Source organism: Mytilus californianus, unplaced genomic scaffold (assembly GCF_021869535.1).
Source record: "Mytilus californianus isolate M0D057914Y unplaced genomic scaffold, xbMytCali1.0.p SCAF_4, whole genome shotgun sequence".
NCBI lineage: Eukaryota > Metazoa > Mollusca > Bivalvia > Mytilida > Mytilidae > Mytilus > Mytilus californianus.
In genome coordinates, this window is record NW_026262690.1 from 62,672,227 (window position 1) to 62,696,073 (window position 23,847).

Genomic DNA, 23,847 nt, shown 5'->3' on the forward strand with positions numbered 1-23,847 from the left:
GAAGGCCATGATATTTAAAAAGCTAATTCAAATATGTCATAAATATATTTAAATTGAAATCCATGGAAACTTATTTGTTCAGAAAAATAGAGAATATGCATTTCCAGCTGAACGTGTTTGTTGACAGACACCATTTTTAGCATTGAAGGACAAGGACTGCGTCAGATAACACCTTATCTTGAGGTTATAGACCAACTCGGATTTTCCGAAGTTTTCTACGATGATCCAAAGTTTACATGTCGATAACGACGTCTTGGTTCCTTTACATTTCGTCATACTGACACGTCTTGACAATGAGTGCTTCAGTATATGTGTAAAATTTTTAGAAACAGGAAGTCTTGTTATTAGTTTTCAAATAGGTAAAATGAATTTGGATCTATTTTTCCGCAAATTTTGTTTATTCAAACATTCATAAAACTTTGAAAATGGTCTCAAACCATCATAAATTTAAAGATTGCAAGTGGTGAAAAAATATGTTGACAAATATAAGCCAAAACATGAATAAAGGAAAACAAATGGAAACATTAAATCACCACTATATTGCGAGGACACGTATCCAGTAGTAACATATACAATATAAGAGGCATGACTTGCGCTGAATTTACTTTAAAACCATTTCATGGCGTTTGCTTATTGAACGGAATCGATTCTTCTTTCGCGGACATGTCCTAATGTGCAATTTATGTAATGAATTAACTAAATGTGGTGATCGGTGAAAATTAAAAGATTAATTATTGACAAGTCCTTAGGTTGATTTCTTTCATATTATCTTTTATCATGATTTTTTGTAATTAAAAATATTTTATTGCTAATATATACGTCTGGCAATAAATGGTTGGTTGATGAAGCAGGGGATAGTTGATGGTAAACAACGCCTAACATGAACCAAGAGTTACCTGGATGTTAGTCAAAGCTATGTACCCATGAAACGAACACACCAGTGTCATGATTTGATTTTGATTTTTGGTGTTTTAACGCCACTTTTAAGCACCGCTTTTGGGCTATTTCGTGGCGGCCAGTTTTTATTGGTGGAGGAAGCCGGAGCGCCCGGAGAAAACCACCGACCTTCGATAGGAAAACTGACAATCCTAGTCAATTAAGATTGGAGTCGAGTGAACCCGCACGAGCGGGGTTCGAACTCACAACCTCAGTGTTGACTGGCTAGTGATTACAGTAGTAACTACTTAGACCACTCGGCCACCGAGGCCCCTACACCAGTGTCATGAGAATGACAAATAGAAAGAAAAATGAGGACAGCAAAAAATCAACACACATTGCTTTTATGGAAAGTTACTCATCTACCGTTATATATGCAGTCTGGAATTAACAGTTCGACAGCTCTTACAATGTTATATAGTTATAAGTAAGCATTCGTTTTTGTATGCCTGATTTTTTACGGTACCAAGAAATCAAACATAAAGGAAAATTATTTTTTGACACAGGAAGCGACTTTGTATACATATAAATAAAGGCAACAGTAGTATACTGCTGTTCAATAGTCATAATTCGATTAAGCGAAAACAAATCCGGGTCACAAACCGAAACCGAGGAAACGCATGAACTATAAGAGGAAAACAACGGAACAACAGAAACACTGAACTGCAACAAAAACAAACGCCAACAGACATAGAAACGGACTATTTGATAACAACTGACATATTCCTGACTTGGTACAGGACATTTTAAGAAAAAATGGTGGGTTGAACCTGGTTGTATGGCTAGCCAAACCTCCCGCTTATATGGCAATGTTTAAAATACCGCTAAAATGACAACATTACGTGATAGGAATACAGTACAAATAAACGCAAGAACACTCAGGACAGAGAAACACATAAATAAATAATATGATAGTACATTATAACATGTAAACCACAGAAAAACAATGGACACCTCCCATAAATCCTCAACAGCACATATCAGCGGAACTAGCTATATTCCTCATTTGAACACAACCAGCGTTAATTAAAAACTAGAAAAAAAGAAGAAAATACATATCAAAACAAGAATAGTTTTGAAATTAAGAAACTGATATATACAACCATGGTTTTAGTTTGTGCAACAGAATATTTATACTAGGAACATCATGCAAGAAAATCAATCTTTAAAGATATGAAAATTGAAAATAGAAAAAACATATTAAATCCTTCCTTAAAATAGTTTAGTCGAGTGTGTATAGAAATCGTGCACCTGCTTATGATGTCAGGCCACAATCAATATTTTCAAATACGTTTATTGATGTCCAACAGATTCTAAACCGTGATTTCAATGTTTTATCAGGTAAAGAAACGATCGTGATTATCTCATATTATAAAGGTGTATCCATTGTTTTCACCAGTAAACAAAAGGCGCGTGCTTTAAGCTAGGACGATATACGAATGAATGAATGAATGATGATATGATATATTCAAAAGAAAAAAAATCAACGATATTGGAGGACGAACAGTGAAGTCGTTCGTAAATGTTTAGAACAAGAACACAAAAGCAATAAGCAGATGTCAAATTAAATAAAACCGGCACGCGATTATATGGCCACGCTATATATATATCAGAATAGAAAACATTATAATTTTCAGTAGCAAATATGACGCGCAATTTCATGGAGCAGAAGATCCCCGATTTTAGTAACCTTTGTACCACATTTTAGAGCTAAAAAATCAGTCTAAATATTCAGTATAGTATAGTAACTGACCTAGTATTGAGTTTCTGGAGTTTTAAGGGTATATCATTATAAAAAAAAACAAGGACAATTACTTATGGAAAGACGAAGAGAAGGCACACCGTACATAGATAAAATGTCAGATTTCTTTTTGCATGATAATTTGATTCCGACCACAAATATTTCAAAGAAGGTTACAGCGATTGATGTTAACATAATGAAATAAATTTTATTACCAGCATAAAATTAAAACAAGCAAAGCTGTCATATTGCCACAAATATATGCAGAAGCATTTAAAGTGAATGAAAGAGGAGGTACTTGGATGAAACGAAGGTAGATAATTGTTTTAACAGTTTTTCTACTTATCCCTATCTAACCTTTCAAGTTGAAATGTATTACACGTGTTTTAGGTCAAATTATCACGCGTTTTGTAATAACTAAATCATATCGGGAGCAACAGTCACAGTAAGTTAATTAAAAGGATTAACAGTTGCTAACCGATTTTCTCTTGTGACAATATATTATTTGAGAAGTTATTTGTTTGTACTCACTATTTCTGTTATTCGTACGTAAATTATTCTGTCAAATAATATTAATGGAAGATGAATTGTTTTGTGTGTGATTGTAGACTGCAACAAGAACACGTGATTGTAGACTGCAACAAGAACACGTAATTGTGACTGTAGATCAACAAGAACACGTAATTGTGACTGTAGATCAACAAGAACACGTAATTGTGACTGTAGATCAACAAGAACACGTAATTGTGACTGTAGAGCATCAAGAACATGTGACCAAGTATGTGACACCAGCATGATTTTAAAAGTGTTCCTAAAACCTCTTTTATTTGAATAAACGAATTGTTGCAACAGATTAAAATGAATAATAGATCAGAAAAAAATATCCTCCTGTCCTCCCCCAGAATATCAGATGGTCGTCCCCTTAGTCAAAATTAATTATTCAAGAACTATCCATAATCGGTAGTGGTACACTCGAGACCATTGGGCTAAGACATGCTACTGAATCTCGTCCTGTCGTGAGAACTGTCGACTATTACATGTTTTTCCACTTCTTTTTACCGCTGCTTAAAATGCTTTGTAATACAGAAGTTTGGTTGTTGTAACAAAATAAGTATGCATAGTTTCATCAAAGCGGAGTAAACACGTCAAGTTTAGAAGGACGAGACTGCATTAAATTACAGGACAGATAGCTAAATGCAGTATTTATACATGCACACGCAGTACGGAATAAATACCCGTGACGCTCAAGACGTGCATAATGCACACAACTTCAATGATACAAATACAATAAACACAAGATACACTAACTTTGTTGTATAGATAGAATAGAATAAGAATAAGAATAAGAATATTTATTATTCCAATCAAGGGCCCTTGATGGGCAGCATAACATGTACACATAAAACAATACATCATGATTTGTAACAGAAAAACATTTTTATATATGAAAATGAAACATTTAAAAGTTCAGACAGATGGTATTATCTTCATTCTATAAAAATCACATACATTTAATTCCAGGCAGGATCATATCTATAGATAGAATAGAAGAACCAATACTTGCCCTGGTACAAGTACTGCATGAAGGTTCAATGACCTTGTTTCAATTTTCATGCCATATTTCAGTATTGATTTTAAATCATTTGTCTTTTATATACTATTTTTAAACTTTAACTTTGCAAAAGAACCCTTTACAACGCAAACATAAAACTATGTGAATAAACAGAGAATTGTGTACGAAATATCTAGCAATATGAAACATAACATTTAGAGGAGGAATTAGTTTAAAGAAAGCATGCTGTGAAAGATAACTATGCAATCTGTTACCTTGAACGTGTAAGAAAAGAATCAATATACTACAGTCATGTTGGAAACTTACAAACTTTCATTTTGCCCAGAATTAATGAAATATAATTTTGCTCGAATCAATATTAATCATATTTGTTTTCCTGATGTCTAACATTGCATGTTTGGCTTATATATGTCATACATATGTTACAGGAATAACTACGAAAATAGAATGAAAACAGATAAAACTGCCTCAAAATATTACGTGAAGTCATTTATTTCATCTGGGCTTTGATCATGCGCAACAAGATAATAAATAAGTAATGAGTTGGCAACGCGACATAAAAAAGGTGCCCTGGTGCAATGTAGTACTATGCGTTTTACACTACAGCACGCGTAATGAGGCAATGCCAATTTAAATATTTGTCTGATGTTTATCGTGTGTTTCATTTTCCCTTGTTTACCTGTTTTTCAAATGAACCAAGTTATATTTAAAAAAAAAAGATGCATACATGGCAATGTATTGCAAAATAGGTTCATCTGCATCTGGGAGGTTTTTTTCATTAGAATATCCTCCAAAAATTACATAGCAATACTTTGCATACTTCTGATGTGATACAATCAAAATAAGATTTGTTGCAACTTTGATAACAAAATAAATTGAAGACAAACGTCGTCAAGGAGTTGTGAGCTACAGTGCACCTGTTTCTAAATTAAATTCTAATTTATTTTAATAAAAATGTTGGCTCATCTTTAATATATCTGAAGTGTAAACATTTTTATCTGAATACAACTTAATATTCGATTTACGTTGTAAATCCTCGAGAGCGAAGAAAAAACGGCAGTGAAAACAAAGAGTTTGGCTGGAAAACAACAACAGCATTGTCATTTTAGTGTTCATTTGTATAATGTCATCTTTTCAAGTTGTGTTTGACGAAACTAACTGCGAATTACAGATGTGTAAGAGACATAATAATTACTATGATGGAATACAATAAACTTCAAAAGCTAATGGGTTTTAAGATGGGGAATGTTCTTTTGTCTTTAATGCTGAGTACCGTTTGACACAAGACAGATGTTAGGAAGACAGACATATTTCAACCCTGGGAAACAAACTTTTTTGCACATCTCTATCTTTTTGTGGTTGTAGTATGCTGCTATAGAAAGATAATAACTTCATGATGCAAAACAGTCTGAGAAATTGATATTGATATAACGCAACAAAGAAAATCTGCAGCTCGTGTAATTTGCAGCACTAGAAAATATGTAGAATAAATAACAGATTCAAAATTCTATATGTGTAAAAAACTTAAGTAAATATTTCTGGTAAATATACTGAACATCGAAATAAACAATGTAAAAGAACACACAAAACCCCAATTCACAGCAACTGTGTAAAGGAATTGACCTGAATGTCCATGTAAATAAAGTATATTTCCAAGAATAAAAAGCAGAATGTATATTTAGCAAATATTTGTTGTAGTTGATAGTACGTAAAAAAGTTTTTAATAACAAAACATTACCAATTTTACATGACCAGGTCCGTATTTCGACAACTAATGAGTGATGTCCGAGGCCAATATGCTTGAAAACTCAAAACGAAGTACAGTGAGTCAGATTAAAGATCTGAGTGTAAATAGGCGCATGTATACAGGTACATAATCGGTAAAAACAATGTTAGACAAAATAGTTTATTTTGGTATAGTATTTTTTTATATAATTATATATCCTACGGTTTTAAATGAAATTCCCAAAACGTGTCAGCCCCCAAAAAAACCTCCTGATTCACTGTTATCAATTACAAAATGAGTGCATGTGTAAGAAATATATTTATATAAAGTATAAAGCAAAACTGATCGAAGAAGAGGTTGTTGCATGATTCAAAAGTGTTAAGAGTGAAACCAATAAAACCAGTGAATTTCTCTTATCGAACATCTAAATAATTCTTTACTTATATACCAGATTTGTGGTTGATATATGTACTTTTTCTAACGGATAAAATATCTGTTGGAAAGTACTTGTAAACTTTCGTTTATCATAATGTTAAAACATCTCGTTCGAATGAACTAAAACAGGATCGAAACGGTTAGGATGTTTGACAAAGTGTTTGAATTAGAATGGCCACTCGAAGTGCACTAATTCAAAGTATGGCAATGCAGCTTAAATATATCAAAAGAATAAATATCAAAGACAAAATACTACTTAAAGACAATTAGCAAAGATGGAACCGTTTATTCTCGTGTACGATTGACCCTACTGATGAAAATCAAGTGTCCGATAAAGAGGAAGTGTTTAGTATGCAAACAACTGTCAAAGTTTACAAAACAAAATCATGCAGTCGTTTGATTTTACAATAGATTCCTGAAGATTGACATGTTTGTTATGTTTTGGTAAGCTTACGAGAGTCTATAAACAATGACCAGACAATCTACACAAAACAAGAAGTTTTGATGAGTTGAACAGCAGTTGTGTGTCAAAGAAACTTAATCTGACATTCTATGAAAACATTCAAAGGATATGTCTGTTTTTAAGTTTGTAGAAAATCAAAACATACTTCCAAAGAAAAAGTAAATATTGACTTCACCTATCATTAAGAACTGACCATTTAGTTTGGCCGTTATATGAATGTGATATGCATATTGGTATACTCTGCATCTGGTGCAGTAAAATTGGTACCGTTAATGTTATTCATTCGAGGAAGCCGACAAAATAAACCTCGTCTGTATTATTTACCAGTTTTTTGCAAGTATCCGGAAGATTATGTCACATTAAAGAACTTCATTATTCGCACCAATACACTAACTATGTACAACATATACTTTTGTCACATCTGTATAACAAAATATATTAAACGAATCGTAAGAATATACCACTTTAAATTACATAAATGGTGTAAATTTGGGATAAACGATTAATTAGTTACTCATTTAAAGCAAACAAAATCTGCATGTCTATACAGCTTATGTGAAGTTCAGTGAAGTACATAATATATACATACCGATAAAGGCAGGTTTTTTTTGTTTTTTTTTCTGTTTTTATTAGATTTTATTTTCAAATACACAGTATTTTGCATATTCGTTTATAATAGTCGATTTCTGAATTCTCGTGACATAGATCAAAATGTGTCTCATCCTCAACAAATCATAATCATGTCCCCGCCCTACCGCCCAAAACAACGTTATAATCATTTCCGAAATCTTTCTCAAATTATACCTCCCCATCAAATCTAGTGTATATATATATATATACACTATCGATACGGATTATCTTAATCTATTCTCTTACAAGCCCTTGGATAAATACCATATGCTGTCATTGTCTTGGATTTAGTTGACTCCCTAGAGCTTTTTTGTTTGAAAAAAAACACCGACAAGATGTTTATGTGTATATATAGATCTACAACCTTAATATCTGATACTTCTTTGGCCCTAAAGGCTGCAACACGTGTCTTTAAAGTTGTTAACTTAGTTAGATCTTGACAGGATATGACTGGACACACTTTGTTTACTAACAATACCAGTCTTATCCACACTTCAAGTGACAGTTAATTTCTAATTATAGTAATGGTCCATAATTCTGCCTTAATTATAATGCTATTTAAAATAATGATACCTTGACTGGTTTCTATTATTGATTAGACAATTAAATGCATCAAAATACGATTCAACCTTTCAAATTACAAATAGATGTCTTCCCGACTGTCACAGCTTTTAATTTTTCACGGGTCGTTAAAAAAGAAAACTCAATATTTCTCTTTTAAAAAAAAATCCAGCGCACAATTATCGGCTGTGAGAATTAATAATCAATGTTACTGAAAGTGTCGACGTAAAATGGATGTGCATTTTATGAGTACCAGAAATAATTAACGACCATAGAAATGTATACATGTGTTTTGTAGATTTTCTTTTATTTTGTTGACGAACCGTAAATTAAGCGTCCCTTGGTCGCTTTCTTTCTGTCAAACTTATATCATCAGCACATTCCCAAAGACAATTATCTGGAAACGAGAAACTCCTGTTTGTTTTAATAAGATTTTTCTTTTCAACAAGATTGGGATTTTATTGTTCTAATTAGCTTTTTAAACTATTAACTTTTGTACTAGCTTCTCTAATGAATAATGACACCATGCAGTTATAAAGCAACAGTTAAAACTTTTTCAGTTAATGATACGCTAAAGCCTCGCTAATGCGATTCATATTTTGTGCTGTCCGAAAATATAAAAAAGAAAAATCTCAAAAAGATAGAGTGTTATCCTTAAACATAATAAAAACTGCCGCTTCTTCAAAAATAGTTTCACTTCCTTATATCTGGCATATGTCCTTCACCTAGCATCACCACTGTTGCAGAATTGATTAAATTCTCATCTGTTGCACGTTGATTAAAACCAAGGTAATTTCTGATAGAATGCAAACCTATACAAATGTCATAAATGTTGTTCTCCAAACACTCAACTGCATCATTCTATTGTGTGCTTAAATGTCCAGATGGCGTTTTCTTAAAGTCAACAAAGAATGTTGGCCATGTTCGACTTTGTCTGTTTATATCGATCTGAATATTCGTTCGTTGAGTCGTAAAGGAATCTATGTCGAATATTATGTTATTTATTTGTTGGTATATCCAGTGCTTAAATCATCTGAATAATTTCTCAGTTTCCCTGCCGATGATACGGTTCGTCTCAAAAACAATGTGTTGCAGACCATAAAAATGTCAAAGCATGATGACCATCTGTTGATATGCCAAGTTATTTATTGATATGCGGTATAAATTATTGATTTGAAGGTTGATGTTTTAATTACTTGAGCGTTTAGTATTTTTAATTTATGTTGCATTATCAAACCGAAAAACTCTGCGTGAAACAGTTTTTGTGAGAAAAAAAAATCTTTCTTGTATTGCAGTAAAAATAATTAGGACATTTCTTGCACATAATTTGATGGTATTCCAATATTTAATCCCTTCGCATACTGACAAAGGACACAATTGAAAATATTAAAATTATCATATTGGTTCTCAATTTACTATTTTTAAGTGCACGATTCTGTTTGATCCTTTAAAAAAACGAATGTCGTTTAATGATAGAATATTTACTATATAGTGTATTGGTTTCCTTTTACATTTGTCCGTGGATTTATCCCTGTTTCATTCAGATGCAAAACATTTTAACTATAGTACATTAGCAAGACAGACATACACACTATATGTGTCATTAACACTTATAATTTCTTACCTCTTAAAATTTTCTAAATACTTGTGGTATTTCATGTTTCACTACTAATTTCTTACATGTTTTAAATGCGTATGATTTTTTCTAATGTTCTTATGCATCAAATCTCTGTTATCTCTACAGAATACATGAATACAATTTTTTGTGAAAACAGTTGTTCACCGTATATCAAGTTTTCGTAAAAAAAACCCGGCTTTTTGGTGTTATTTTTCGAGGAGATTCGTGTAAAGAAAGTCCAATATAGAATTCATTTAGTAAACAATTATTTTTCACAAAATCTGATACATAAAACATAAATACGACTCAAAAGAGACAGCGTTTGTTAAAGAACGAACCTATTTTATTTAAATTTCTCTTTTCTGAGCAATGTTTTGAATACATGTACTATGCTGATAAATTATAATGATTCCCGGCTTAGCTATAAACAAGCACTTCGGGATACGTTTATACAGTCTTGTAATGATAGAATATTCCAAATCCCTGTTATAAATAGAAACATAACATGAAATCAAAATTTGTCTTTCTTAGTACAGATCTCTTGAATTAACTTTATAAATGACTTTCTTGATATGAAAGTCTTTTTATAACTTAGCCGTGTAAAGTGATATGAAAACATTATGCTGATAGATCTTTGCAATCATTTCTTATTCACTAGGAAAGTTTTTTGTAGTTACAAAAAATATGAATCTCTTGCCTCTAATGAATTAATACAAAGCATATGTTTTTAACAGCCATTAATTGTTGCAAAAATGGTTGCGGCGCCAGTGCACGAGTTCTGTATCGTCCATTGATTAGTTGGAAACTTCAACACTTTTTTCATTCAATGCAGTGAAAGCAATTACATTTCCGATTAATGGCATGCTGCACGGTAAAGTTAGCGTAGAGTGATAAACAGATTGGTATTTTTTTACGTTTGAAAAATGAGTATCGTCAGACAATTTTTTTGGGGAGAGGGGTCAAAAGGGGGGATACAGGACGTTGATAGATATTTTAGAACCGTTTAGCAATAACTTTAACAGTTTATGAGGAGCAATTTTATGGAGTATACTTGTTCACAACCATTACTTTCAAGTTGGAAAAGAGAGAAAAAAATCCGATAAAAACATGCCTTATATAGTTATAATTATGTATGTACTTGTAAAACATGGTATGAACTTTCGAAACAACTGTTTTGATAGAAGGAATCGCACCGTCAAGATTGTCCAAGAAAGAAAACCATAGATGTATAAAACCGCCCGACACAATGTGGAGCTTTCTTACTTGTTCTCTACGCTCACTCGCCAGAAAGGTTCACATTGTGGCTCGCGGCTGATATTTGAAGATATCGGTGTTTAGAAACCCAAACAATCTATACATATTGGTCCCAGCTACATCGCAATAATTTTAATGATATATAAGAAGATATAAATAAATTTTATGTATAATACACTGAATGGAAATCGTTTTGTAGTATAGGCATTCGAGATGACACCGATATCAGTCATAGTTGCATAGGCTTCATCAATCCCAAAAATATGTTTTACGTCATGTCTCGCAGAACAACGTCTCTTTAAACTATCACATTTAAACTATCACACACTTTATCAACCCTTGACCAATATTATCTCTCGAGCAGATCCCTCGGTCTTATATTGGTGTCTCGGGTTGATACAGTTGTAATATTGAAAAGACTATATAATATAATATTCTCAACTACTCTAAATATCAGCACAACAATGTTAAATCTGCAAATTTGCGGAAGCAAATTTTTGTTCTTCCCTCGCCGGGATTCGAACTCATGCTATTGGGACATCGAGACAACACCGCCTGCACTGTGTCCATCGCTCTAGACTACTCGACCACCTAGACTGAACTAAAAATTCAGCTTTTGGTGGCCTAGTGTTACCTTTCCTCGTCAGTAGAATCTAGAGTTGTAACACAGTACATGATATAATATAATATTCTCTATATACAGCGCGTTATAACACATGTAAACTTAGATTCCCATGAAACCATTGTCGATCTTGATTGTCACGCAACCATAACACCAGATAGTAAGAGTGTTATCGCGTATACTTTACAAATACTAATGATTGTTAAAAAAATACATATCTAAAGTTAGATTTATTAACAGCAATACATCTATTTGTCTGTAAAATCTATTCTCACCAATCATCCCTATCATAATTAAAATCGGTTTGTTTCCAATTATCCTGAAATCAATATTTACCTTTGATGTATTTCCAGTAGGTCCCATCACTTATGATCTGTCATCCATCAAAGGAAAACGACGAAGAAGAAAACACCACAATAGGATGAAAAAGCAATCTAATTCGTCCTGAACATTGGACAGAGGAACAAACATTTGACTTTTGTTTGTATCACGGGATTTAGGGTTGTTATACATATAAATGACATATATATTTTCTACAAATCACATGTAAATTCGTCAAGCCATATTGAAACAATATACAGTACAACAGTTCTGCGCATATAATTGATATTTTGTTACTGGCAGCGACCCAATACGCACTAACCTGGAAATCAAATATGTTATTTTTTCTCAATTTATAATATGATTTCGAATGTGAACTAAAAGTCTTTTTCATACAACTACTAGTCTTACCTTTTCTTGCTTCTGTTATACTTCCATACAATAATAGATTACAAATTTCTATTTATATTGCTGATGTAAATGGAATCACATGGGAAGTTCGCCAGGTGATGTGTTTTAGATGATTTTTATCATAAATATATATCTGACCATTTAAGACTCTAAACAGCATGTTACAGACTTTTTTCATCGTCGAGGTTTTTTTATATAAAAGGTCAATGGATACGTAACAGCTTTTAGGGTTACCGTACTTATGTGTATAGCAGTTTCAATGAACAGCTTCCGTTATCTGTCATTGCGAAGTGATACTATGTTTTAGAACACGAATAGACCCTATGCGTTATTGTACACGAATAGAACCTATATTTCCAAATACACAGTTTAATTAAAAAAGTTTTTATTACAAATTTATTTTTATCGTGATGCTGAACTGTAATGGTTCGTTATTCTTTTTTCATGGTAGTTATGGCCACACAGATTTGATCTGAAAAGACGACCAAGAAAGGACACTGAAAGTTATTATTCCCGAGGTTCATATGGTGTTTCATAACTATAAAATGATTAAGTAAAAGTACAACAAAGATACGACAAAGTTGTTTACAATATAACAACTGTCATAATTTCTTTTGCGTCTATACAGTAAAAAGTTGGAAACGACCTTTAGACGTTTACATAAAACTTGCACTCGAATTTTTTTTCACAGTTCTGCATACAATCGTTAAAATGTCTCTCCGTCGCAACCTTGTTCTATTTAGCTTATCGATTCTGGATAATAAAATATTTGAAATACAACTGTGGCAATTTTCATATAAAGAAAAGTATTTGAAATACAAATGTCTGGGTGTTTAAGCTAATTGTACTTGCAACTGAATAAAAGGAATTTTGTTTCTTTGATTAAACTTCGCTGGTTGGAGACACCAAGACCTATTGGTCTGTACTGTAGTCAACCTTAAGATACCGGCGAACTATTTACCGACTTTATCGTGCATGAAACAGCAGTTATTGTAATTGTTCGATCACCAAGTGAATTCCTGCAACTCTGAACTAGGTATAATCCAATAAAAGTCAACAGTCAAGAGTAAATACGATCCTTGTCTGCGGGCACACACTGAAAAGGCTATTGTAGAAGTTTTATATTATGTAAATGGTAACTCTAAGTATAAAATTGTAAAGCAGGATTAATCAATAAATGAGTCATGGTAAAACATGAAGATATATCTATACATATTAGGTATGCTTAATTAATACAAAAATTAGGAATCAATCAGCTTTAAGGTTTCAGCAATCTATCAAAAGATATTAAAACTGTTTACTATACAAATTAACTGATTTTCAATTAAACAAAAATTTGATTATTCAGTCATGTTTTCACGAGGGTGTGGATGGGGTTTACAGAATAGAGAATTAATGGGCAAAGAAAATAAAGGATAGAGAAAAATGGGGTGCTAAAATATAAAGAATAACTGCAAAAATTAAAGAATTGGGTAAAATATACTGATTACAGAAAAGAACAATTTCAAGAATACAATTATCAAGTCATTACAGAATAGCCATTATTTTTAAAGATAAAGAATAATGAGCGAAAAAAATTAAAGAATACAGAAATGAAGGACCCCCATGAATACCCTCTTTCATAATAGGGAATAAGCCGCTTAATTTTGAAATGCAAAAAAAAAAAAAAAAAAAAAAAACCCAAAATGGTCAAGCTAATTCGGCATGTCCGAAAACTATGGACAATACATTTAAACGGTTGATATAACACGAATCTCAAATCGTACCTCAAGGATGAGCGAAACGATTTCCATTGCGGTAACCTGGATTAAACCGAATGAAAAGCCACGAGCTGTAAATCGATTTTGAATTAAATATTATTCTGACACAATAATTGACGATATAACTAAATGTAATACATTAGATTTTTTTCTATCAGAAGGATGCAATGATGCTGATGTTATAATGGTTGCCACTTGTTTTTGAAGTAAAACAAGATAAATTTAATTGAATTTTTACAATATATTATAGCGACCATCTGAATAAACAATGACGTTGACTGAGAAGTTGATTTGATAATTAAAACTGATTTGTACCTGTAATCTGTGATCGAACTGGTAAAATTACCTGCATTATAAATGGTAATTGTTAACAATATGTGATATTATACGGACTGGTTATGTTAAATATCACTAAATTTTTGTTTACTTCAAATTGATTTTATATTGGCTGCATGCACAGCTTTCTGATGGATTTGTAGATTTTTTCTTGATTGTTCATGGTTGGTTTTTCTGTACTTGATTGTTCATAGTTTGTTTTTTCTGTTTTACATATGATGTACTCTTTCTAAATAAAAAAGCGACTGAAGATGGTTAGTTTTTTTACTTACATATCATAAAAAACCCATTGATCGAAGAAAAATCAGCAATATCATGACAATATAACATTGTTTGATGGTCACAAAAAGACAAAATATTTCTGTCTTAATTCTAACATAATAATATTATGGAAATACATTATGAAATAGAATAAAAATACACGTACTTTCATTTCATATAACGTATGCGAATTTATTCTTCGACAATGGTGCTTAAACACAATTAAGTATAAAACGTTGAAAAGTAATAAAGCCATAGAATAAACAAACACAAAAAAACCACCAAGACCAGCGGAAGGACAGTTTTATAGATTGGGAAGATGACCTATAGGCTCCTGACTTGGGACAGGCACATAGAGAATGTGGTGGGGTTAAACATGTTTGTGAGCGCTCAACATTACCCTTACCTGGACAGGGTGTAACAGCACAACATACGATCAAACACACTGTTAACTCTAAACACACAATTTGAAGTTGTCTAATAGACATTATTCATGTCCTTATTGTGCCATTTGTTCATATATGATACAGGCATATGAAAATGTGTTTAAGATACAGTCTTACATCTAAACCCTTCAGAGTGAAAGTTTCATATCTTCTCTCAATTATAAAATGGTTAATTAGAGCTGTAAATCTGTCATCTCATGCTGATAAAGGGACAGATGATATTACTTAACAAACAGATATTTAAAAAACCCCAAAAAATGAGTTTGTTAACAGTAGAGATGATAATGCACAATGTGTCCAGTTTCTGATATTACCACTCCAGGAGAGGAACAATGAAATTAATTGAAATTTTGTTTATTTTAACATTTTTATAACTAATCATGGACATTTTAAAAATATCAAAAAGGATGAAGGAAAGTTTGTGATGTTATATTTCCCTACACATTAAAAAAATGAAATTTTTACTTGTCTTATTATCATTTTAATGTGTATTACTTGTTTAAATTTGTAACTAACTAAATATTCACATTTATTAAAATGTAATCCATTCATGCAAAAATTACCACCTATTATCAAGAAAACAAAACATGCGGCATTCATCAACAAACAACATATAATTGGAGTTACAGATTTATTTGAAAATTTTGTGTTTTCTAAAAGCAGATTTTCAATCCAACATCAATTTAATGCGATTTAGATGTAGGACTGAAATATTTCGCCGTTTTCAAATTTTTCATCATTTTTAATTTTTTTTACTTTGTGGATACTCATTGATGACAGTCAAGTTGTAGGGTTATGCTCTCATGTATCTGATTGTATTTGTACCACTTTTTCGACACTATTTCTGCATGACATTATCATTCGCACTCTATGATGTACTGTTAGATAGAACTAAAGTTTATAGACTATGCGGTACTGCAACTCATCCTGATCTCTGTCGATAATGATTGTAAATACCTTTTCGGTGTCGATGTCCTTAATATTTTGTTCTGGTTTCTAATACTGAACCTCACTAAGCATGGTTGATAAAGTTAATTAGACTGTAACTAATGGTAGACTGTTGATTGTAGAATACATTGTCCTTCCAAGTTTCAATGTTGACCGAACGCTTTTCTTAATAATATCTGATTTGAGGAATTTCTTTTTAAGAAAACATTTTCATCAATACAGATTTTTAGCTATATATAAGTTTATATAGAAATATGTGTCACAGATGTTTTGGTTTTTATGAATGAATAAGTAAGAATATAATAAGCATTAAAATTTGTTCAGTCATTCTGTCACCATATTATAAAATGTCAATATTTGAATTGTTAACCTTTGTTTCATATGATCTAATTAGAAAGTAATTTACAAAAAACTTTTACATTTAACCATAGAGATTAGTTATACTAGAGGATATACAAAAAGTTTAAAACATTGCACGTAGAACCTCTCATGCATGAAATATCAGAGCAAAGTTCTCTGGTCATCCATTGGTCATCTTCCACTTCTTGTTAATAAAATATGATATGGGATAAATGCACAATTAAAAAGATAGAGCTAACAACAAGCCTTCGTGAATTTTAATTTTTGAAATCCCGAAATCCGAAGATGGATAGCATTGAAATATTGAGAACAAAAAACGATAAGCAACTTCTTATGTCATGTTTAGGCCAACTATCCCAAAGTTGGTCAATCCAGCTGCTTTACAGTTGTCTGAAAATCTAAGTTCATAATTCCCGGCAAAAAAATATGATCGTTGTAAAATTTAGAAGAAATTATATGGTAAAATAATTGTTTCCTGATTGAAGGCAAATAAAATAGTGTGCAATTTATCGGTTTACTTTGATTGCATTTGATAAACATTAATGATTATATGAAACATTAATTGTTTCTTTGGAATTCTTACAACTACATATATTGATATAAAACTAAATTTGCCTCATGTTTCATATATCTGATCTTTCTTGTATGCATTAAAATTCTTCCGATATCTCGAGTGTATGTAATTTCATTCAAACAAATATGTTTGATACAAAAACTACAACATTAATTAACAGACATGCACAGTGAACATTACGTAATGAGTTTCTTTATTCCATGCATGTGTGCTCATTTATTACATATGGAAAGAAGAACTCGTGGGAATCTTCGGCAAAATATTTCTTTGTTTTGAAGATAGATACTTACTCAACGTGATGAGCATTCCATACAACAACAAAGTCATGTGATCTACAAGAAAGTACAACATTCTTCTAATATGTTTTCGTTATGTTGCGTATATACAATTATGTTTGACTGTATATAAATAATAATAATAATAAGGATATCTAATGCATGACCCAGCTAATTACCTCGAACATTCTACCAGTTTTCAAACTACTTCTTTCACTGTTGTGTTAGTTGTTGATGTTGACAGCATCGTTAACTACAGAATATTTCTCATTTTTTGGACGATGACACTTTACATCTTCACATATGATCTATGGGATGACATATCCATCGGTTTCCAAGAATTTCTTAAGAAAATTCATGCGTGCAAACTGATTTTATTTCATTATTGACCCGATTCGTATTATAAAGTCGTTGATATAGTAGTATTGGAAAGCATCCATACTGAGTATGTCTATTGGATTCACAGTGATTTTCAAATGCATTGGTCTATGTAAATGCATAACAAAAAGTGCAAAAGTGCAAATAAATTGATCAACAGCTACTCTTCCTATATTGAAAAAAACAATACATAAATGCAGCAATATTGGAAAGAGCAAATATCAAACATACCTTCCAAAAACAGTCGCGATCACCGAAATGCATCTTATCATTTTTCAATAATAAAAAAGGGATCTTTAGTTCGACCTATAAATCAGCATCCAACTTTCGAGTTTTTTTTTTGTAGGAACAATATTAATAACATGACTGTAATGGTAAATTATAAAATTTCGGAACACAAAAAGTCAACAATGAGACGGACTTATCTCAACAAGCGTGAACAATCCTTATTGAACATGACTTTTGTTACTGATGCAAGTCAACAGATATGACAAACGTTTAAAAATATTAGTACACTAAGTAAAGTACAATTGCAAATGATCCTTCAAAATACCTTTCAGATTTGCTAAAAGTTTATAAAATCAACAACTTTGGGATAGGGTAAGCTACAATCTGTCACTGAAAGTTGACTCGCCTGAAATCCATACTTAGACTTTACTTCGTGAAACTACAATATTACAGTTTAATCTTTGTTAACACAGTGTTTATCTTTTTATAAAATAATAGAACAATGATTATGCAATACGAGTATCTTTAAAACTAACAATTCATGCGAATGGCCATGAAAGGTAATCTATTCCTGTCACACCAATGGAACCCTTCATGTGCATGCGGCACGTGGAAAAGTCATGTGAAAATCATAATCAGACAAATAATTCATGAACTGTTCAGAAATGATGGAACTGTGACAACGACATAGCACAAAAGGAAACATATCAGTGATCACTTGTGACTCATAAATTCCGTAACAGTTCTAATCTCTATACTAAAATTAAAAACGGTGTACAGACGTGATACAAAGAATACCTTGATGAATAGACACCTATGTTATTTCTGAAATTATTCTTTTGGTGACCAAAGTGTCATAACATTATTTCTAAGGGAAGTTGTCATTAAAAGAAAGGATTATTTCGAATAATTCAACATTTTATATACATTAAATAACAGAAAATGAAAATAATAAAGATGTTTAAGGCTGAGTTCTCGCTGATCATAACCTCTAGAGCATATTACTCCTCCACATGCATGAAATATGCCTGCACAATATATGAGTAACCTGGCGAATTAATCTAGTTATATTTCAATGATATCATTATACAGACGACATCAATAGTTTTTTTTACCGTTATGGAATATTTGTTTCTAATGACAAAGGGTATATGTTCTAACTGTCATAAACACAATCTAGTTCTCTTTTCTTCGAATATGACCTACCGTGTTTATACTTACATGAGTGGAGCAGGATCTGCCACCTTCCAGAGCACCAGAGATCATCCTGGTTTTTGGTATGGTCCATGTTACTCAATCTTTAGCTTTCTGTGTTATTGTGTTGAAGACTTTTGTTTGTCTTTTAGTCGTTATTTAATTTTTTTGCCATGGCGCTGCCAGTTCATTACGGCTTATGATTTTGAATATCCCTTCGGTATCTTTCGCCTCTCTTTTATAATTATGCAATTATCATTTTATTAATTATTTAATACATGTTTGTATTTGTTTTTCTTCTTTCATAGGGAATTTCATGCCGATGGCAGATAGTTAACTTCTTTAAATACTCACATCTTGTCTAGACACAATATTGTTAAAATACTTACGTTGACCAATAGATGCTTTTTTTTAAATTGTTTTTGTAGGTTGCTCTTTTCACCGAATCTCCTTGCAATCTGTTTATTACCTCGTGTAAATTATTGATATTATGGTTGGTCTAAAGCCGCAACGTAATGACCCTCTATGAATCCGTATGGGGTCAGTAGATTTCATATGGAGTTCATGACGTCATGCCTATTATTAACTGTGACGTCATCTATTAATGTTATTGTATTTCATTATTCATTTTTACACAAATAGGAAAAGTCCTGTGTGCGATAAATTCGTTATAAGGTTCACTACTGACCCTTTACGGATCCATAGAGAGTAACTAAATTCCATAGGGGATTCGGCCTTTGGATCCATTTAGGGTCAGTAGCAAACCATATAACTTATTATAAGGTCAAGGCAGTCGATATTTTGTCCGGTAAAGTTTTTACTAAAAGATTATTTTGAAGCACATTTTTTTTCTTAGAAACTTATTTAGTTCTTTCTTTAACTTTATTTCTGTTTCGGGCATCTGGAAAATTGCAGATAATCCGTGCCGCTAGCAATAAATGATATGATCTGAAAACTTCAACCCTTTCCGCATAACAGTCGAGTTTGCTGATATTTTTTTCTGAACCTTTCTGTGCATATAGCGTGTATCATAATGTTTCTTTAATAAGTCTTTGATAGTCTCTGATTATTTGTTTACAACTTCTCAAGACTGGGGGCGATTTAAAGCCTGACATAATGTATGCCCAATTGTCTGATGTCGAAAACCGTATAATTATCTCTATATGTTTTGGTAATGTGTGTCGTTTGATTGCTGTACTTTTGATGTAATTCATATAAGGTACTGTACCTAACAGTTTCTTCTTCTACTTATATTTACCTAAATGTTTCTGATGAACTCATAATTGATAACGTTTTCGTTAGAAAATGTGCCAAACATCGAAGATTCCAATTTAGAAGGGAGATAATTCTTATCAGAATTCCCACTGTGAACGAGTAATGTTTATTTCATGCGTATTTGAGTCAATATATATGCATACCATTGTGTCCTCAAAATTCACACTACGATAAGAATAACATAAACGGCTCAACTGCAATATATCGGAACGAATCATTATTACGGCTTATGTGTGTTTAAACAATAACATGTCTCCCTTGCTACTGTAATTGATTAGACGTTAAGTAAACTCTTCACTTGTAAAATTACTTACTTTATTCAAATTAGAAGCAAGACATTACATAACATTATTGATAAAAGTGTACTACAAAAAAGATGTCAAGCATACCATTCACTGACTTTCCCTCAAGTGCCTGCTAAGTTTCTTGAAAGCAGACCAATAATTTGGACCTTGAAAATAGTTTGTATTTTTTGGAGAGGATCAAATATTTTGCCTTTGCTGTATGAAAATCTTCGGAATATCTGAATTCGAATTTTATTTTCTTCATTTGAAAAAAAAAATAAATAAACAAAAAATATATTTAGCTATCGAAATACTTTCCTTTTTAAATATGATGATCTTGGGACAAATACTTATCTAGTTTCGTAACACCGACAATTTCAATTCAACGTTTCTACTTTTATCATAAGAGACATTAAAGATAATATACCAGCTTTTGTAAACAACAAAATATAGAAAGCAATATCAGCTTCAGATCAAAATAGAAAAATATGTTTACAACAACGACAACAATAACAATAAAAAACATCAACGTAACATTGCAAAGCAATCACATTTCAAAAAGTAGCTTTTTCTTTTTTTCTTTTCTAACAATATTGATACTACTACAATAGTAGTAATATCATACTTTTGTTTTTGTTACGATTGCTCTAAACTTTTCTCATGAATCTTATATTTTTCAGCGATAGACTGGCTTGATTACAAAACTGCTCTTTGGTATTTCTGACATTTTGAAGCTATGAAGAGTAGCAAAAGGAAAGGCAAATAGGATAATGTTATCTGGCAATACAGATCAATATATATGGAGACTTAATTGTTGTTTTCTAAAAAAAAATGGTTCGAAGCGACTGTTTTTCTCTGCTTTGAATTACATAATGCTAATCACTTGTTCCCATGACAGAAATAAATTAACGATTATGCAACAAAGGTAAAAGCGTACAATAGATGCAGATGTCTCTACAAATGCTAACAACAAACCTGAAAGGGCGGCAGACATGATATGACATGACCTGAAGTTACAAGAAAAGCTGAATAGCAAAATACCCAACATCAATTGCATTTCATAACATGCTGACTGAATGGAGATATATACTAAAGCCATTTTGTGCATCTGTTACTTCTATGATTTCAAAGATCCGTACTTAGAGAAATAAATTGGAATACGGTATTTACAGTGTATGTTATACAATTTAATAGTGTCCGCTTTATTCAATAGTTACAAATTAGAAAACAAACTTTCATTGAAGTCAGTAGATTCAAACGCGATCAGTACTTAAGTGATGAGCATTTAATACATTTTATTCATTCGACTTCAGTAAATCATTTTCCGATAAGCTTAATAATCTGGTCTTCAGAAGAGAATGAATACAGACGCCAATACAATAGTAATAGCTTCAGCAATCATATCTCCATGATTGTAGTATTTGCTTCCAGATTATAGTGTATAACTTTTTCATAAAGGAAGGAATACGATCTCGTTTAATGATTATTATAAAATAAAGTATGCTTAAACTGTACTTAATGAAAGTTCAAAATGTTAAAGAATCAGGTATTTAAAGCTGGATTAGGTGTTCATGATATCTTATTCAATTGTACAACTACTTCCGACTATCTTATGGTTAAAAAAACAATTAAAAGTTATATTGTGGGCATAACACTGAGGGCAATTTAAGAAATCCCTTTTAAGTTCAAAGCGGCGATTGCATATGAAGTGTGAAGATACAATAGGGGAAATGGTAAAAAAAGGGTAAGAGACCCACAAAAATATTACTAGGAGAACAGCATGAGAAAAGGTTTTTTGATTGATTGATTTGTGTTTAACGCCACTTTCAGCACTATTGGCTATTTCGTGGTGGTCAGTTTTATTGGCGGAGGAAGCCGGAGTGCCCGGAGATAGCCGCAGACATTCGACAGGAAAACTGACAATCCTTGTCAATTTAGATTGGAGTCGAATGCACCTGCCATGTGCGGGGTTCGAACTTACAACATCAGTGTTGACAGGCTAGTGATACAGTAGTTGAAGAATAAGAAAAGGCAATGATGGAACGGCAGCATTTTCATAGCCATAGTTGTCCTTTTTTCACCAGAACCAAAAACCTCCATCAAAAGTCAATTGAAGTACTTGCCTTATAAAATAAAGGCGTAGGATACCAAAGGGATATTCAAACTCATAAATCGAAAATAAACTGACAACGTCATGGTTAAAAAAGAAACGGACAAACAAGCAAACAACAGTATACATAACACAACATAGAAAACCAAAGACTGAGCAACACGAACACCACCGGGGGTGATCTCAGGTGCTCCGGAAGGGTAAGCCGGTCCTGCTTCACATGTGGCACCCGTCATGTACAAGTACAAACCCGATGATAAGTCTAATTCGGTAAGTCTCATTCGGGGAAAAGGGGACGGGATTGTAGTTACTACAATTTGAACATATCTGTCGTCATCTGTGAAACAGATATTCCATAACGGTCAACCAACTCTTGATGGCGTCCGTAAAATTAACGAAGGGATGATTTCAACTTCGTTACTTGGAACTCTTGGTTTTATAGCTTCTTGTGAGCAGCAACTCTCTATCAAGGAAATCATCATAGAGAGTACAAGCCCTCGAATATCGTATCAACTGGGAGATATATATTCCGTATGCAGGCACTGCTGGAATGTTGCTACATAAAAATTGAAAGTTCACAATTGGGAAGCTGAAATCATCTCTTTTGCCGTAAAATTTTGTTTTCAACCGACCCTTGTTTTCAACCGACCTTCTGTCAATTTCTATATATAAGTCAAGATATGAGGCAGACTTAACTGTATCTGTTGTATCCTTTATCTCAAGTTCGATGGCTTGATGCGTTCAACATAGTTACCAACTTTTGAATTATTTAGTGAGAGAACATCATCTATATAGTAGCTGGTTCCTATGGGAATGCCGATTGTTTGTTCAAAAAGACGTCCTCCAAACGTAACAAATATGTTTTCAATAAAAAAATCAAGCATCTTGATTATGTTAGTTTCAGAGAATTTCTTGTTTGAATCAGCGTGATTTTTTACAAAGTACCATTTAACCCTCCCTCAGACAAGATACTTGTATCTACGTTGACAATTCTTTTTTATTAAACATAGCAGGACCAACTCTTTCAATTTGTCTTTTAGTTTAGAATGGGGAGTACTTGTGTAAAGAGTAGAAAAGTCAAATGTTGCAATACTATTGCAAGGTGAAAGAGTCTTAGATTGTATATA

The 23,847-nt window shown here is 32.2% G+C and overlaps 1 protein-coding gene and 1 long non-coding RNA gene across 12 annotated transcripts in view; one reads left to right on the forward strand and one right to left on the reverse strand.

Annotated features, from left to right (window-relative positions):
- Nucleotides 1–12,349, reverse strand: part of LOC127698629 (uncharacterized) — a 134,975-nt gene extending 122,626 nt beyond the window's left edge. For 5 of the 6 annotated variants that reach the window (XR_007980917.1, XR_007980918.1, XR_007980913.1 and 2 more), the window contains exon 1: nucleotides 12,292–12,349. This is a non-coding gene — a long non-coding RNA (uncharacterized LOC127698629). The remainder of the gene's footprint in view (nucleotides 1–12,291) is intronic. The other variant, XR_007980912.1, reaches the window with a different exon arrangement.
- LOC127698610 (mitochondrial import inner membrane translocase subunit TIM50-C-like) overlaps nucleotides 1–23,847 on the forward strand; it is a 323,025-nt gene that overhangs the window by 171,413 nt on the left and 127,765 nt on the right. The window lies entirely within an intron of this gene.